The sequence below is a fragment of the Ursus americanus genome, chromosome 13 (assembly GCF_024610735.1).
Source record: "Ursus americanus isolate L20-20 chromosome 13, mUrsAme1.1.p, whole genome shotgun sequence".
Taxonomy (NCBI): Eukaryota; Metazoa; Chordata; class Mammalia; order Carnivora; family Ursidae; genus Ursus; species Ursus americanus.
Window position 1 is genome coordinate 35,559,436 of NC_142139.1, and position 15,699 is coordinate 35,575,134.

At 39.0% G+C, this 15,699-nt stretch overlaps 1 pseudogene; it reads left to right on the top strand.

Annotated features, from left to right (window-relative positions):
* The first annotated feature begins 163 nt into the window (after positions 1-163).
* Positions 164-15,699, top strand: part of LOC148109075 (small ribosomal subunit protein bS16m pseudogene) — a 38,041-nt pseudogene continuing 22,505 nt past the window's right edge.

The window sequence follows — 15,699 nt, forward strand, 5'->3', positions numbered from 1 at the left end:
ACCAACCCGTTCCATCGCTTGTTGGATCCTCGGCCGCGAGCCCACGAAGGCCCCCGGGAGTGGGGAGGTCTGCAAGGGTTCAGTCCCCTCCCGGGAGCTGGGGACCAGGTCGTCTTTTGGGGGCAGTGGTGAGTGCTCAAATTCCCTCCCAGCGAAGCTAAGGATGGACAGGGTGGGGTCCGAGCATGGGAGTCTGGAGGGTGCGGTGCGCGAGTGCACTTTCTTGCCTGACCTCAGGGCTTGTCTACCCAAGCATCAGGACAGCTGTGGGAAGGGGGCCAGGGACCTCAAGGCAAAAAAAAAAAAAAAATGAGGAACCAGATAGAGGGGAGCTCCCGCCTTCCATTGGCCCTCGTGCTGGATTCTGTGCGTCCCCCAGTTTCTCCCTTGAGGTGTTTTCTGGCAACCAGTGACATTGATCATTTCATGAATGGACTTCTTACTCCTAGACCCAGCAGGAGCTTCACCTTCTCCCCAGCATGCACCGAAATAAATGAACATGAAATACTATCTGACATTTTGAAGTAGTGTGGTGTCTAACTGTGGAACCTCAGGTTTGTAAGAGACTTCTAGGATTGTTCAGTGATGCCAGCCTTTAATTCTGAATTTATTCAGAGACTGAAAGAGACTCATTTGGTAATTTCCTCTACTTATTTAGCTTTATCTTAATGGCATGACTTGCTGTCCAAAAACTAAGCCAGTTTTTGCAGTTACGCTACCAGTTGTAGGTTACACAGTATAGAGTGTCATCTAATTACACATCAGGCAGAACGACAAAAAGTGAAACTCAAGATAAAAAGCACTTCATAGGAAGACACAGATGACATTAAACAACCTAACCTGAAAATAGAAAAGAAAGCACATGAGATGTGATGAAATCTGATGTTAATTATGAGGCAGTCACCAGATAAGTGGAGATGAAAGATAGTTTACAACACAATTTTCTTAGAATAATTTCTTACTGGGTTAAAGAGTCCTTATTTCAGTCATTGAAGATATGCTCTTGTATTTTTTAAAAAAAGTCATTAAACGTCATGCTTACAGGGAATTGGGTCAGTTTAATTTTATGGCTGTTTGCAAATTCCTATTTACTAAGAGCTCTTTGATCTGTTTACAGCAGAATCTAACTCATGGAAAGGTTTTTTTTGTTTTGTTTTTAATGGTACTTAAAGGAAAATACAGTCTGCTGCAATTTCTGTTCTGTTACTGTAAGACCTATATTAGTTTCCCATGGCTACCGTAACAAGCACCTAAAACTGGATGCCTTAAAATAACCAATCTGTTTTCTTGTAGCTCTGGAAACCAAAAGTCCGAAGTCAAGGTGTTGGTAAGGCCATATTTCCTCTGGAGGCTCTAGAGAGAGAATCCTTCCTTGCCTCTTCCAGCTTCTGGGGGTTGTTGGCATAACTTGGCTTCCTTGCCTTATGGCCACATCACTCCAATCTCTGCCCCTCATCTTCACATCATCTTCTCCTCTGTGTGTCTGGCTAGTGGCCACATCACTCCAGTCTCTGCCTCTGTCTTCACGTTGCCTTCTCTCTTCTGTCTGTCTATGTCTCCTCTTCTGTGTGTCTCTTATAAAGACATTTGCCATTGGATTTAGGACCCACCCAGATAATCCAGAATGATCTTATTTTAAGATCCTTAACTTAATTACACCTGCAAATATCCGTTTTCCAAATTAGGTTACTGTACAAATATTTTGTGCACCTGGAACCTCCGAATGTGAGCTTATTTGAAATTGAGTCTTGCAGATTTAATTAGTTGAGGTTATACTGGATTAAGATGGGTCCCAAATCCAGTGACTAGTGTCCTTATAAGAAGGATATGTGGTAACACACAAAAGAGACAGGAGGAGGAGAAAGTTATATGAAGATGGAAGCAGAAGACTAGAGTGGTATATCCACAAGCTGAGGAATGCCAAGGATTCTGCCTTGGAAACAACCACCAGAAGCTGGGAGACATAGTTCCTTCTGGAACCAACCCTGCTGACATCTTTGTTCCAGATTTCTGGCCTGAATTGTGGGGAATAAATTTCCGTTGCTTCAAGCCACCCAGTATGCAGTACTTTATTCTGGCAACTCTAGAAAACTAGAAACGGAATCATTCTCAGGTTCCAGGGATTCAATGTGGACCTGTTTTTGGTGTGTCCACCGTTCAACCCACTACAAGCCCCTTCCTGCCATCTCTTTCTTCCATTACTCTTTCTTCAATAATTCTATCACTCTTCTCTTTCATCTTTTTCCTATCATTTTTTTCCTTTCTTCTGTCTCTTCACCTTAGTTTTTTCTCTTTATTACCTCTGCCGCTTCACCTGACATCATCCCAATGAAAATGTACATGTGAAAACACACTTCTCTAAAAGACACATGAGAACTGCTCTTTGTTCAATAAATATTATATTGATATATTGAACAAATATTTAATGGTCTCCATTATGTGCCAGCATGTGTCAGTGTTGTGCATTCAGTTATGAAAACAAAGACAAAACCTGCCCTCAGGAGTTTATAATCTATTAGATGAGACAGTCAGGTGTAAGCAAATTGTAATTACAATTTGCCATCTGAAAGGAACAGGATGTTGTGAATAATCTAGATTGGGGAAGGCCTCCTGAGAGCAAAAGGATGAGAAGGCAGGTGGGAGAAAGCTATTGCTCAGCAAGGAAGAGCTTGACACCCTGAAATTCAAAGGCCAGGGTAGCTCGATGAGTCAGTGAAGGGAGAGTGATGCGGAAGGGTAGAGAGAACTGGTCAGTGTACAAATCATGTGTGACCTCTCATGTCATGGCCAAGAATTCAGATTTTATTAAATACTGTAGGAAGCCACAGAAGGATTTTAGACTGGCTAGTGGTGACATGTCCAGTTTGTTGGAAAGATTCCTTAGGAAGCAATCTCTGCACAAATAGTTCAGGAAGAAGTGACTAAGTGAATGGATCTGGGAAAAGCAATTGTATAAAAACTGTTAAGCAGAAAGAATCAAAAACAAATGACCAGTCATCTCTAGGGGAATGGGGAAGCAGTCTAAAATGACTCCCAGAATGTCTGTCAGATAGATGCCAGTGCCATTCGCTCAGCCAGGGAATCTTTACAAAGCAGATTTGGGGAGGAGATTTTAAATTTAGTTTATATCTTGTGTGCAAGGCCACTGATGCATATAAGAAGAGATCTCCAGAAAGCAGGTAAAATGAAAGTTTGAGATGATGAAAACAGAGTTGCTATAGTTCCTGGATTCTTCAACAGTAGCTTATGGAAATCATTAATGTAGTTAATATTTACATTTAAACTTCGTTACATTGGTTACTCAGTCTCTTTGAAGATGGTTTGCTTGCTTATAATATTTATGAGTGTTTACTACATTCCAAGAACCAGGGGTACACCTTATGCTTACTCTCATGGGCTTTATGTTTAATAAAATGTTGATGGGAATTCTAGCTCATCAAGCTGTTGAAAAGATTCAGTGGGATAGTGTATATACATTGCCTTGCATGGAACAGATGTTCAGTTACTCATATATTCAACAAATATTTATTGGTCTCCTTTGTGCAAGGCATTATTCTGGATACTGGGGTTACAAGGAAAAGTGAGAGACGAGGTTTCACCTTTGCTTCTGTATTCCAATAATTGCATAAAAAAGAAAAGGAATAAGTAGTGATAAAAGCCATGATGAAAAGAAAACAAGTCATATGATAGAGTAACAAGGAGGCTACTCTGTCTGAGTGGTCAGAGAAGGCTTTTCTGAAGGCATGCAATTTAAACAGAGACCCAAATGATGGGGAAATGTCCATAGTGCTAATATTTGGAAGATGAGCACTCTAAGGCAGACGGAACAATTGGTGAACAACCTATGTTAATGCCTAAGGTAGGATGGTCTTGGCATGTGTATTAGTTTGCTATTGCGGCTATAACAAGTTACGCCAACTTAGTGGTTTGAAATAACGCAAATGTGTTATCTCACAGTTCTGGCACTCAGAAGTCAAAAATGGACCTCACTGGGCTAAAATCAGCACATCAGCAGGTCTGCACTCTTTTCTGGGTTTCTAGAGGAGAATCTATTTTCTTTTCCTGCTTCTAGGGGCTACTTGCACTCCTTGGCTTTTGGCTCCCTTCATCTTCAAAGTCAGCAACTGCCCACCCGGTGTTTCTCATGATGAATCATTCCGACACAGACTCTCCGCCTCCCTCTTTCACTTATAAAGACCCTTCCGAGTATGATGGGTTCTCTGCATTTACAGTGTCTCCATCTTGAGATCTCTACTTTAATCACAAGTGCAAAGTCCCTTTTGCCATGTAAAATAACATATTCACGGGTTCTGGGGATTCGAATGTAGCTACCTTTGGGGGCCTACTTTGGCAAGTTAAAGGTATAGAAAGAAGGCCAATAAGACCAGAATGTAGTGTGTTGCAGGGGAGGGGGATTGAGTGGGAAGAGGCAGGGGCCAGATCATCCAGATCATGTATGTGTTTGTAGACCCCAGATTATGAAGTATAGATTTTATTTAACTGTGGTGGGAAGCTATAGGAAATTTTTAAGCAAGGAAAGAAGATATTGGCTATTGTGGGGTGCAGGAGCTCTAAAGAAGAAGAAGGGAAACCAGTTAGGAGGCTTTTGGGGTGGCTGAACGGAGAGCTCTTGTTGCCCTACACAGGAGAGGCAGTGGTAGTGGGGAGGAAAAAAGGGAGATCATTTCCACTTATGTTACAGAGGCAAAGACAGCATTTGCTGCTGAATTAGGTTTAGATGACTCAGGATGACTCCTAAGGTTTAGCTAAATCCACTGGTTGGGCAAATGTTGGTATCATTTACAAAGATGAAAAAGATAGAGAAAAGCAAATTTAGTAAGGAAAATCAAGATTTATTTTGAGACAGCTTTGAGATGCCTGTTAAGAATTCACGTGGAGATTAGCCCGTTGGCTAAACAGTTCAGAGTGAGGTCAGGGCTAGAGATAAAAATTTAGGAGTCATTGGCATGAGTGGTCTTTAAAGCCATGGGATTGGATAAAATTACCCAGAGAGTCAGTGTGTACAGAAAAGAGTTGCAATAAAAAAAGAGAGGTAAACTACCACCCTCCAAAGATCTCACCCTCTTTTCAGACATACAGCCCTACTCTACTCACAGATCTTCAATGGCTTCATATATCCTGAAGAATAGAATCCTTAGTCTAACATACCATGATTTACATATTCTATAGGTCAGAGTGAGTGACTTAAAATTTATTCTCTCACAGTTCTGGAAGAACTGGAAATTCAAGATCAAGGTACTGGCAGGGTTGGTTTCACTCTCCCTGGCTTGCAGATGGCTGCCCTCTTGCTGCCTCTTCACACCATCTTTTCTCTGTGCACCCACACATCCCTGGTGTCTTTTTCCTCTTCTCATAAGGACACTGGTCACATAGGATTAGAGCCCCACCCTAATGGTCCCATTTTAACTTAGTCACCCTTTAAAGATCTTATCTCCAAAAGGTTGTATTCCCAGGTACTGGAGGTTGGGAATTCACCATGTAAATTTGGGGAGGACACAATTCAGCCTATAATAGTGGACTTATAGAATGTGACAGAAGTGATTATATGGAACTTTCAAGACTAGATTTCAAAAAAACTGTGGTTTCTGTCTGGGATCTTCTCTTTGGCTTGTTTCTTTGCTGAGGGAGGCCAGCTGCCATGAGGTAAGCTACTATGAAGAGGCCCAGGGCAAGGAGATGATCTTTCCCTCCTATAGCCAGCCAGAACCGGAGGCTTGAAAGTGCATCCTTCAGGAGAGTCTCAAGGCTGCAGGCCTGGCCTCTACCTTGACAGCAGCCGGTGGCACCCAGCTAAGCCATGCCCAGATTTATGACCCATAAAAACTAAGATAAGTCATGTTTGTTGTTTTAATATAGGAAATTTGAAGGGTAGCTCATTAGACAGTAATAGAGACCTAGTACCCGAGCCAAATGGGAAAAGGTTGAAAAGAGGCTACAGTGAGCATAGAGAACTCAGTCAAGAAGTTTTGTTATGCTGTTAAGCACAGGAATTAACTGGGAACTGTGGAGAGATGTGGATCGAAGAGGAGTTTTTTCTTTTGAAGATAAGGGATATTAGAGCATTTCCATATGCTGATAAAATGACCCATTAGAAAGGGAGACCTTATTAATGAAGCAGAAATAAGGGCTATGACAGGCAGAATAATGACCTCTGCCAAAGATGTCTACTTCCTAATCCCTGGAACCTGTGACTATATTACTTTACGTGGCAAAAGGGGACTGTAGTTGTAATTAGGTTAAGGACCTTAAGATAGGAAGAATATTCTGGTTTATCCAGGTAAGCCCAATGTAATCACAAGGGTCTTTTAAATATGGAAGAGGGCTGCAGGAGTCAGAGAAGGAGATGTGAGATGGAAGTAGAATTTAAACTAATGAGATGACTAGGAAGGGTCCATGAGCCAAGAAATGTAGGCAGCCTCTGGCAGTTGGACAAGGCAGGGAAATACCCCTTCCACCGCCCCCCCACCAGGCTCCAGAAGTAGGCAGTTCTGCCAACACTTTAGTTTCAGCCCAATAAGACCTATTTCAGATTTCTGACCTCTAAAAATGTAGGATAAGAGATTTATGTGGTTTTAACCTACTAAATATATGATAATTTGTTACGGCAGCTATAGGAAATTCATACAGCAGCTAACTTGAGTACTTGAGAAGGTAAATATTGACCCTTTCTGTAAAGGGGAAGGAGAAAATCTTTTTGCCCTCAAGTAGCTGAGGTTTGGAGGAATTTAGAGCACAGGCAAAGCCTCTATATCCCCAGACCATGTTAACCTGGGAAATGACCATTTGTCCTTTAAAAAGATTGTTTGTATTATTATAGTTTAGGATTTCTTTAAGGGATACATAAAGAAGTACATAAAGACAGATCCAGAAGAAGAGATATGGCATTGTTTAGCTGCATATTCTGATTATCTTTCATTGTGTAACAAACCACCCCAAACAGAGGCTTAAAACATGAACCAGCTACTACTCTTTTAAGAGTACTGCTCTCCAGGCGCCTGCGTGGCTCAGTTGGTTAAGTATCTGCCTTTGGCTCAGGTCATGTTCCAGGCTCCTGGGATTGAGCCCCACAGGTCCTGGGATTGAGCTCTGCATCCTCTCTTTCCAGTTATCCATACTCCAACCATAGCATTACCCTTGATTTCTTCCTTTCCTAGTCTATAATTAATCACTCACTAAGATTAGTTTGGTTTTTTTCCTCCAAAATTGTACTTATTTGTGTTCAACCCTTCCTGTTTGTTTTATTACTACCCTAGTTCAATTCTTCATTTCCTTTTACCTGGACCATTGCAATTGGCTCTAAATAACTGATCTCTCCATCTCTGTAACTCTAATAACACCACTTCTCTGCTCAGGTAATGTTTCATATCTTCCTACATGGTGTCTGACACACAATAGGTTTTGTGTTCATGAGAACCTCCCTGAATTTGGTCAGCTGTGCATTGCTGACAGGGTCAAACTTCTGAGCCTATAAATTTGGAAAACAGCCCCTGAATGGTAATGAACCCACTAGGGCAAGTAATTTCTTAGTGGCCAGCCAGGTTGTCTTCTTCTGGTAACTCCCCAATGGTAGCTTGCCATTTAAACTATGACAAGTATTATTTTCCTCATATTACAGATGTGAAATGAAGAAAGATAAACTAAATTTTCCTGATGACCAACAAGTGGAAGATTTAGGCTTCAAACTTAAGTAAGCTTGACCTCAGAACTTCAGGCAGTGGACCTTAGTGATTAAGAACTAGGAAGATCGGTAGGAGAAGAAAGGGATAAAGAATCAGGGGGGAGTAATCAGAAGGGGGAATGAAACATGAAAGACTATGGACTCTGAGAAACAAACTGAGGGCTTCAGAGGGGAGGGGGGTGGGGGAATGGGATAGGCTGGTGATGGGTGGTGGGGAGGGCACGTATTGCATGGTGCACGGGGTGTTATACGCAACTAATGAATCATCGAACTTTACATTAAAATATATATATATATTTATATATATAACTTTACATTAAAATATATATATTTATATATATAACTTTACATTAATGTATTAACTTTACATATATTTATATATATACTTTACATTAATTTATTAACTTTACATATATTTATATATATACTTTACATTAATTTATTAACTTTACATATATTTATATATATTTATATATATATAACTTTACATTAAAATATATATATTTATATATATAAATATATATATTTATATCTCCAAGCATCCAACCACCCAGGTTAAAATCCTGACTCTATTACTTACAAATATTCCCACATGACTCTGGGAAAGTCACTTGACATTAGTTAGCCTTAGTTTCCACAACTGAAAATGGGGGGTAATTGTCATATCTACCTTTATAGGTTTTTATGGTGATAAATAAATATAGCAGAAACATAACCAATGTCAAAAAATATTGTGATACTTTCTCCCTTATATCTTGACCCACATCAAATTGTGCAACTTCTATGAAAGCTTTTCCCTATTCTCTTGAGTCAGAAATAATGTTTCCCTGTTGTGCATTTCCTCCCTTGTTGCAGTTACATTAAAGTTATTTGTGAATCATGGAAAACTACATCAAAAACTAATGATGTACTGTATGGTGACATAACATAATAAAAAAATTTTTAAAAATAAAGTTATTTGTGTACCTACTTTCTGATACTATATTAGAAGATTCTCAAGAATAAGGATTGTGGTTTTTAACATCTTACTGTCATCCACATCAGCTAACACAGCACCATGAGATATAAACATTTCATATGTTTATTGACTAGAATAATTGGTGCAGAATCAGAGGATATAATGTAGAGAGAAAAAAAGCAGGATTTACCTTTTTGTTAATATTATACCATGTATCAGAAGTTAAAGTTTTCCTGGATTAATTTATCTGTTTCAGTTCCATATCACCCTGTCAATATCACCCTGTCAATATGTTGGTAGCATATATTCTGAGTGTTTACTGTGTTGACACAGCCAAACCATGTGTTTTGGGTCATATACACATGAGCGTTTAGTGTAGACATGGCATAAATGTCTCCCATGATAAGTATGGGCTTGAGTAACAAAGTTTATACCAGGCAAATGAGTCTCTAAACCTCATAAATATCTAATAACATGGAGTTATTAGATGAAAAACAAATGAAAAGGTTCAAATTTAGCCTCTATTAATTCTTAGGTTCATAATCAAACAACTAGTTCCTTCCCAATGCTCCAGGTTGGCTACCTATACTGTCATACTTCACCCAAACCTTACCAATTCTTTCCTGTCTTTATGATGCTTTAACTCAACCAACTCTCATACTCTCCATCAAGAACTTCTCAAGTCTTGGGGTACTTGCCTGGCTTAGTCGGTGGAGCATCCAACTCTTGGTCTGAGGGTTGTGAGTTCAAGGCCCACATTGGGTATAGAGATTACTTAAAAATAAAATCTTAAAAAAAAGAGAGAGAGAGAGAACTCAAGCTTAGCATGGACTTATAAGGAAATTGGAAGTATAGAACTCCAAGGCAAGTTAAATAAAAAGCCCCCCAGCGATACAGAAATATAATTTAGATGGAAGCATTTGGTTCAATAGTCAACCCATGTAATTCATTTATCACTGGTAGATGATTTGTGAAAATGACAATGGCATGATGATATGATTTTATAGTTTTCGGAAGTTGAATAAGTCTTATGTATGCTTTTATAATTATCTGAAGTAATTACAATTTAAATGAAAAGATCCATAAGGACATAATTCTTGACATGTCATGTAACCTTCGAACATATGTATATTTAAGAGCAATAGTTTTGATTGGAGAATACTTTTGTGCTAGTGGATATTTTTAGCCCCGAAATGTTACCATGAAAGAAAATGCTGAGTTATTTTCCTGTATTCTAAATATAGCAAAGATAAAGATACATAGTAGCCTTGCCAATTACAACAGAATACTACCAATACATGCTTAATTTGAAAACATATTGTAGCTCGCTAGCTAATTTCCAAAATAAATATCTGGTAATCAGCTTCTCTGAGTGTTGCTAAAATGTTTTACAGAGATAGAGTACTATTTTATTCTTTGATACAGAAGAACGCACAGACTAATATTAAACAGTTATGAAAATTCCAACTCAAATATAGGAGGTCATGTTTTACATTAGACTAGAAGTATAACCACTTCTCTTCTCTCTGCACAGGAATTTAGGCACTTAGCTTCTATTGTATTTGTGTTAATGAGAGTTATGCATGTAGATTCCCTCAATTCCAACGCCATTATGCCCTCTTCACATTGATAGCAACTGGGTTTGTCAGCGTGGAAGATGTAATGCTACTTTCTTTCCTTAACCCATAGTGTGTGAATGTGTTTCTTTGCAGAAGACCTTATGCTCCCGCGGTTTGTGGAAACTCTCCATCTAATAGTTTCTCAGTCTCTTAAGTGGAAATCTGTCTCAGGAAATTAAGGACAAAGAGGAGAGTAGACAGCAGTGGATGATAAGCTATTGGGAAGCACAGTAAATAATGGAGGGAAATGCAGCCCGAAAGAGAGGGATCATTTAAGGCTATTAGATGACAAATCCACTTCAATGCAGTTATTATACCTGTAAATATAGAAAAATGATAATGTTGACAACTCTTCATCACACAATCTGTGTCATTAATAAATGATGAAGGATAGAAAGAGTAAAAGAAATAAAGCCAACACTGTGCATAACAACATCACAGAAGCACTTGGAAAAACTAGCTAAGCTAAAAACAGAGACAGAACTTGGCACCATTAATGAAGAAGGACTGAGATAAGAAGGAAAAATTCAAAAGCATGTGTGTGTGGAAAATAGCATGAATAATATAGGTTTTGTTGCTTAAAATAAATGTATGACTTTACCTTACAATTATCAGAAAAAATTAATGTATGATAATTACCTGAGTAATTTTTTAAAATGTTGGTTGCTAGGGAAAAGATAGTGCCTGCATTCCTCTAGGGCAGGTCAAAGATCATTCATAGAGTAGCTGTCCACTTCATATCCCTGAGAGAAATGCCAAACATATTAAATTTCTCCAGAGGGCATTTTTTCCTCCTACTAGAAAATTATGTATAGCCATATCTCTGATTGTCCTATAAGATTGGGCATCAACTGGAGTAATAAGTCAAATTTAAGAACAAACAAAGATCTGAAAAAAACTTAGAAACCTCATGTCTCTGTAATTTGCAGACTTGTGTACATTCTACTAGCTTCTTGGTGCTCCTGAAGGCTGCATGTTTCAAAGAACAGATTGGGTTGGCTGATTGAAGGGCTATGTAATCAGAATGGGTAGTAGGGATTGCTGGCAGTCTCCCCATGTCCATTTTCTCCTTTTTTTTTCTTAGTGATAGAACTCCTAATTCTAGCTGGGCACAGGCTGCCAAAGAGAGAGTCCAGTTTCCTTAGTAGCTGGTAAATTGGCATATGACCACATTCTACCAATGGAATGTAATTGGAAGGGCCTGATTTCTAGGAAGAACCTTAAAGAAAAGGGATGTTCACCTCTTTGTACCTTTCTCTTCTTGCTAGCTGGAATGCACATGGAAAGGCTTAAATCCCAGCATCTGTCTTTCCAAGACCGGCAGAGCACAAAAGGCATCTTGTGGAGCTGGCCTACTTGCTCTAGACTGCCTACCCTCAGATTGTATGTATATTCAAGAGAAACAAAATTCTATCTTATTTATCACTATTATTTTGAGTTTTCTATTACTTATAGCCAAGCCTAAACTTAATTAATGTGTTATGCATTTTCAAAAACTAGAAAAGTAAGCAGTCATCTCTTGATCCAAAGAGTGATCAAAGAGTGAATTGCTAATGCTGAATAATGCCTAATTATTGCTTTCAACCCATAAAATGTTTTGAACCTACACATAATAAAAACAGAATCATTGGTGATTGATTATTTTGTGGTTTTTGTTTTAATTTTCTATATCATTTATTGTGAGATTATCAATGTCAAATAAAATATTGATCTTCATCATTTGTTTTTATTGATGTCTTCCTTTTTTTAGGATTTTATTTATTTATTTGAGAGAGAGAGAGCACAAGCAGGGGGAGAGGCAGAGGGAGAGGGAGAAGCAGAGCCCCCGCTGAGCTGGGAGCCCGATGAAGATCCCAGGACATGGAGATCACTACCTGAGCCAAAGGCAGACACTTAACCATCTGAGCCACCCAGGTGCCCCATTCACATCTTCTTGACCAGTTCTTCATTTTTTCTTCCAAATTGTTGCATGCTACTCTTGAGGCAATGAAAAATTGCTGAACACTACACCTAGAAACATGAACCTTCATCTAAAGCTACCCATATGCTCATTACATGCAGCTGTGGTCCTAGCGGATTTTTTCACAGCTATGCTCTATCGCAAGTTCTTGGAAAACACTTATCACAACAATCTTGGTACACCTTCAACACTCATGGGCCTTATTGTACCTCCCAGGCTCCACCACTGCCTGGCCAGCTGGCTGACAGTGCTTCATGTACTTTCCTCCCTTGGCAGCCTTGAAGAAAAGTGATTGATTATTAAGTAGAAAAATAAGACTGGAGTTTGCTGTTGTGGTTGGACTACTTGTCTTGGTAAATTCACTTAGTGCATATGGGGAGAAAGAAAAGTCTGGCCTGGAGGCCAGAAGCTGACCCTGAAGATACCTTAGAGCCACACCAGCCAGGCTTTCTCCATAAGTGTTATTTTGAATAAACTGAATCTCTTAGCATCAGTAGTGAAGCTGGCTCATGACTTTTAAGTGGCCGTGGGTACCAGGATTGAAACTCTTGGACAATGAGGAAGAAAACTAGCACCACTGCCGTTTTCCAAGGCAAGAGAAACTTTTTCTATTTCGGGGACCATTGCAATTGTGTTTCTCTGGAAAGAAAGAGCTGAATTAATCAGACCAATGTTATTTCCTGATCTGTATAGCTTATCAAAGCAGAACTCTTAAATTCACAGCTCCAAATTGCTAGCCTAGTATTTGTACTATACCAGGAGTGGACAAACTAAAGCCCTTGTTTTTGTAAATAAAAACAAATTGTTTTTATAAATAGTTACCTAGAAACTCAGTCACGGCTTTGCCCAATTTTTTAGTATTGTCCACAGCTGTTTTACTACAGCAGTAGAGTTGAAGAGCTGCAAAGTGATTTTATCACCCCATGAAGCCAGAAATATTTACTATCTGGCCCATTACAGAGGTTTGCTTCTTAAAAGAAGTTTGCTGCCCCATCCCTATACTATAAACCTTAAGTAAGAAAAAGTTAAAGTTCTTAAGTTTCGCCTTTGACTTTTAAGCTCTTCCTACCTCAAAATAACTCCCTGGGTCTGTCTACTCCTGGGTGCAGCTTACAAACTTTGCTAGGGAATAAGTGGAAATTTATAATCAAGTCCCACTGGCAAATTTGCCTGCATCAACCCCACACAAATAACATTTTCCTGAAAATACAATATAAAGACCCGAACCCAAAACGTGTATCGATGGAAATTAGTACCTTCATCTAGAAAGTTATGTCCTTGGGTAGCCTGAGGTTGTTCTGACACAATTTTTGTTCCTTTCTGGAATGTAGGAAAAATGCAGAAGAAATAAAACCAACCAAAGATCGAGAACACAAACATAGAAAAAAGATCCAGAAGACTGGCTATGTGGCTGAATGAAATAAGCAAAGTTAAAGAGAATTAAGACAATTTAGCATAGAGGAAAAGCAGTGTGAGCGTATATTGAGACAGACAGAAGTAACTCAGATAAGACAAACAGTTTGACTTTCCTGGTTGAGTCATTCATTCCTGGGTGAAACTTACTCACATGTTTCTGCCACGAGTGCTTAATAAAAAAGATTGCTAGAGAATCGATTCTATTTGAATTTGTCTACTTGGAATTTCAGAAATTTAAAACCAGAGGTGACCTTCAAAATAATTCTCGTCCAATATGCCCATTCTACCAACAAGAACCAATGTGCTTCTCCTAAAAGTCACACACTACAGAGTGACAGCGCTGCGTCGGGCAACCACAGTTCCCATTCACAGCATTCTCTCTTCCATGTACACATACCCTCTCAGAAGAGCTGTTTTAGTGGCAAAGATTATTAGATACAGAACTCAATTCTGGGAAAGTATAAAACCTTTAGAGATTTAGAGTCACCTTAAACAATTGGAAGAGAAGCCTTAAGGAGTTCATTTGAAAGATAAAGTGAATTCCGAAGTATACAGGTGCTAGCTGCAAAGCGGATATAACGTAACAGTACATTGATAACCCAAGCATACAGTATCCTTCCCCTTATCCACAGAGGATACTTTCCAAAACCCCTAATGGATGTCTGAAACTGCAGAAGTATAGTACCGAACCCTATATGTACTATCTTTTCCTACACACACATTCCTATGGTAACATTTAATTTATAAATTAGAGTAAGAGATTAACAACAATACCTAATGATAAAATAGAACAGTTATAACACTATACTGTAATAAAGTTATGTGAATGTGGTCTCTCTCTTTCAAAATACCTTATTGTACTGTACTCACCCTTCTTGCTATGATCTGTGATGATAAAATGCGTACGTGATGAGAGGAGGTGACATGGGTGAGAAAGGCGTTGTGTGACCTAGTGTTAGGCTACAGTTGACCTTCTGAGGCTATCAGGAGGATGATCTCCTTCCAGACTGGGGCTGACCTCAGTAACTGAAACTGCAGAGAGAAAAACCAAGGGAAAGAGGGAACTACTGTATCTTTAAAATAGGATTAGAGAAGGGGAAAACTCCACTAATATTTTTCCTCTTTCCTTATGTGGTATATGAATTAATAAAAATTTTTGAGCATTGGAGCGCCTGGGTGGCTCTGTCATTAAGCATCTGCCTTCAGCTCAGGTCATGTTCCCAGGGTCCTGGGATTGAGCCCCACATCAGGCTCCCTGCTCAGCAGGAAGCCCGCTTCGCCCTCTCCCACTGCCCTTGCTTGTGTTCCCTCTCTCATTGTGTTTTTCTCTGTCAAATAAATAAATAAAATCTTTAAAAAAATTTTTTTTGAGCATTTTAGTTATCATGTCTTTTTGATGTATATTCTATGAATTATGTGCTGTCTTCCTTTTACCATTTGCTTTGGTAATTAAATTTTCTTATCATTCCTTTATTTCCACATTCTGAAGTGCCTAGGCATTTATTTTCCTTAAAGTGATCTCAACCACTGTATTCTATAGTCTCTCATGGAACTCTCGGTTTTAGAGAATGTGGAGACTATTAGAGATAGAAGCTAGACTAAAATGTTAGCCATCCTCCTAGGTATTTAGGAACATCAAGTCATAATAGTACTTATATTTAAGTGCTTCTTTGTGGTTCCTATAGCACATCTTCCCAACAAGTTTACTTCTTTGCCTTTACTTGAGTGGCAGATGTTTTTCTGCGTATGTCCTCTTCAGCTGGGTACCAGCTGCATCGTCTCAATGGCTTTCAAAAGGAGACTAATGGGCCTAATCCATAAATACTGACTAGAAGTCAGAGTAAAGGCAAGAAGCTCTGTTTATTGGCCATTAGTCATCAATAAATGATAGCAGTAAATGATAGCAATAAACACAGAGCTCTGAGAATATCATTAACATGACTTACAAAATAAATGTTGCTGCGGTGTTATCAGTGTTTGGTAGTCAAATCCTCAGAGGGCTCCAGGACTGGGTTTCTCATCTGCTGTGTTTTAAACTAAAATGACT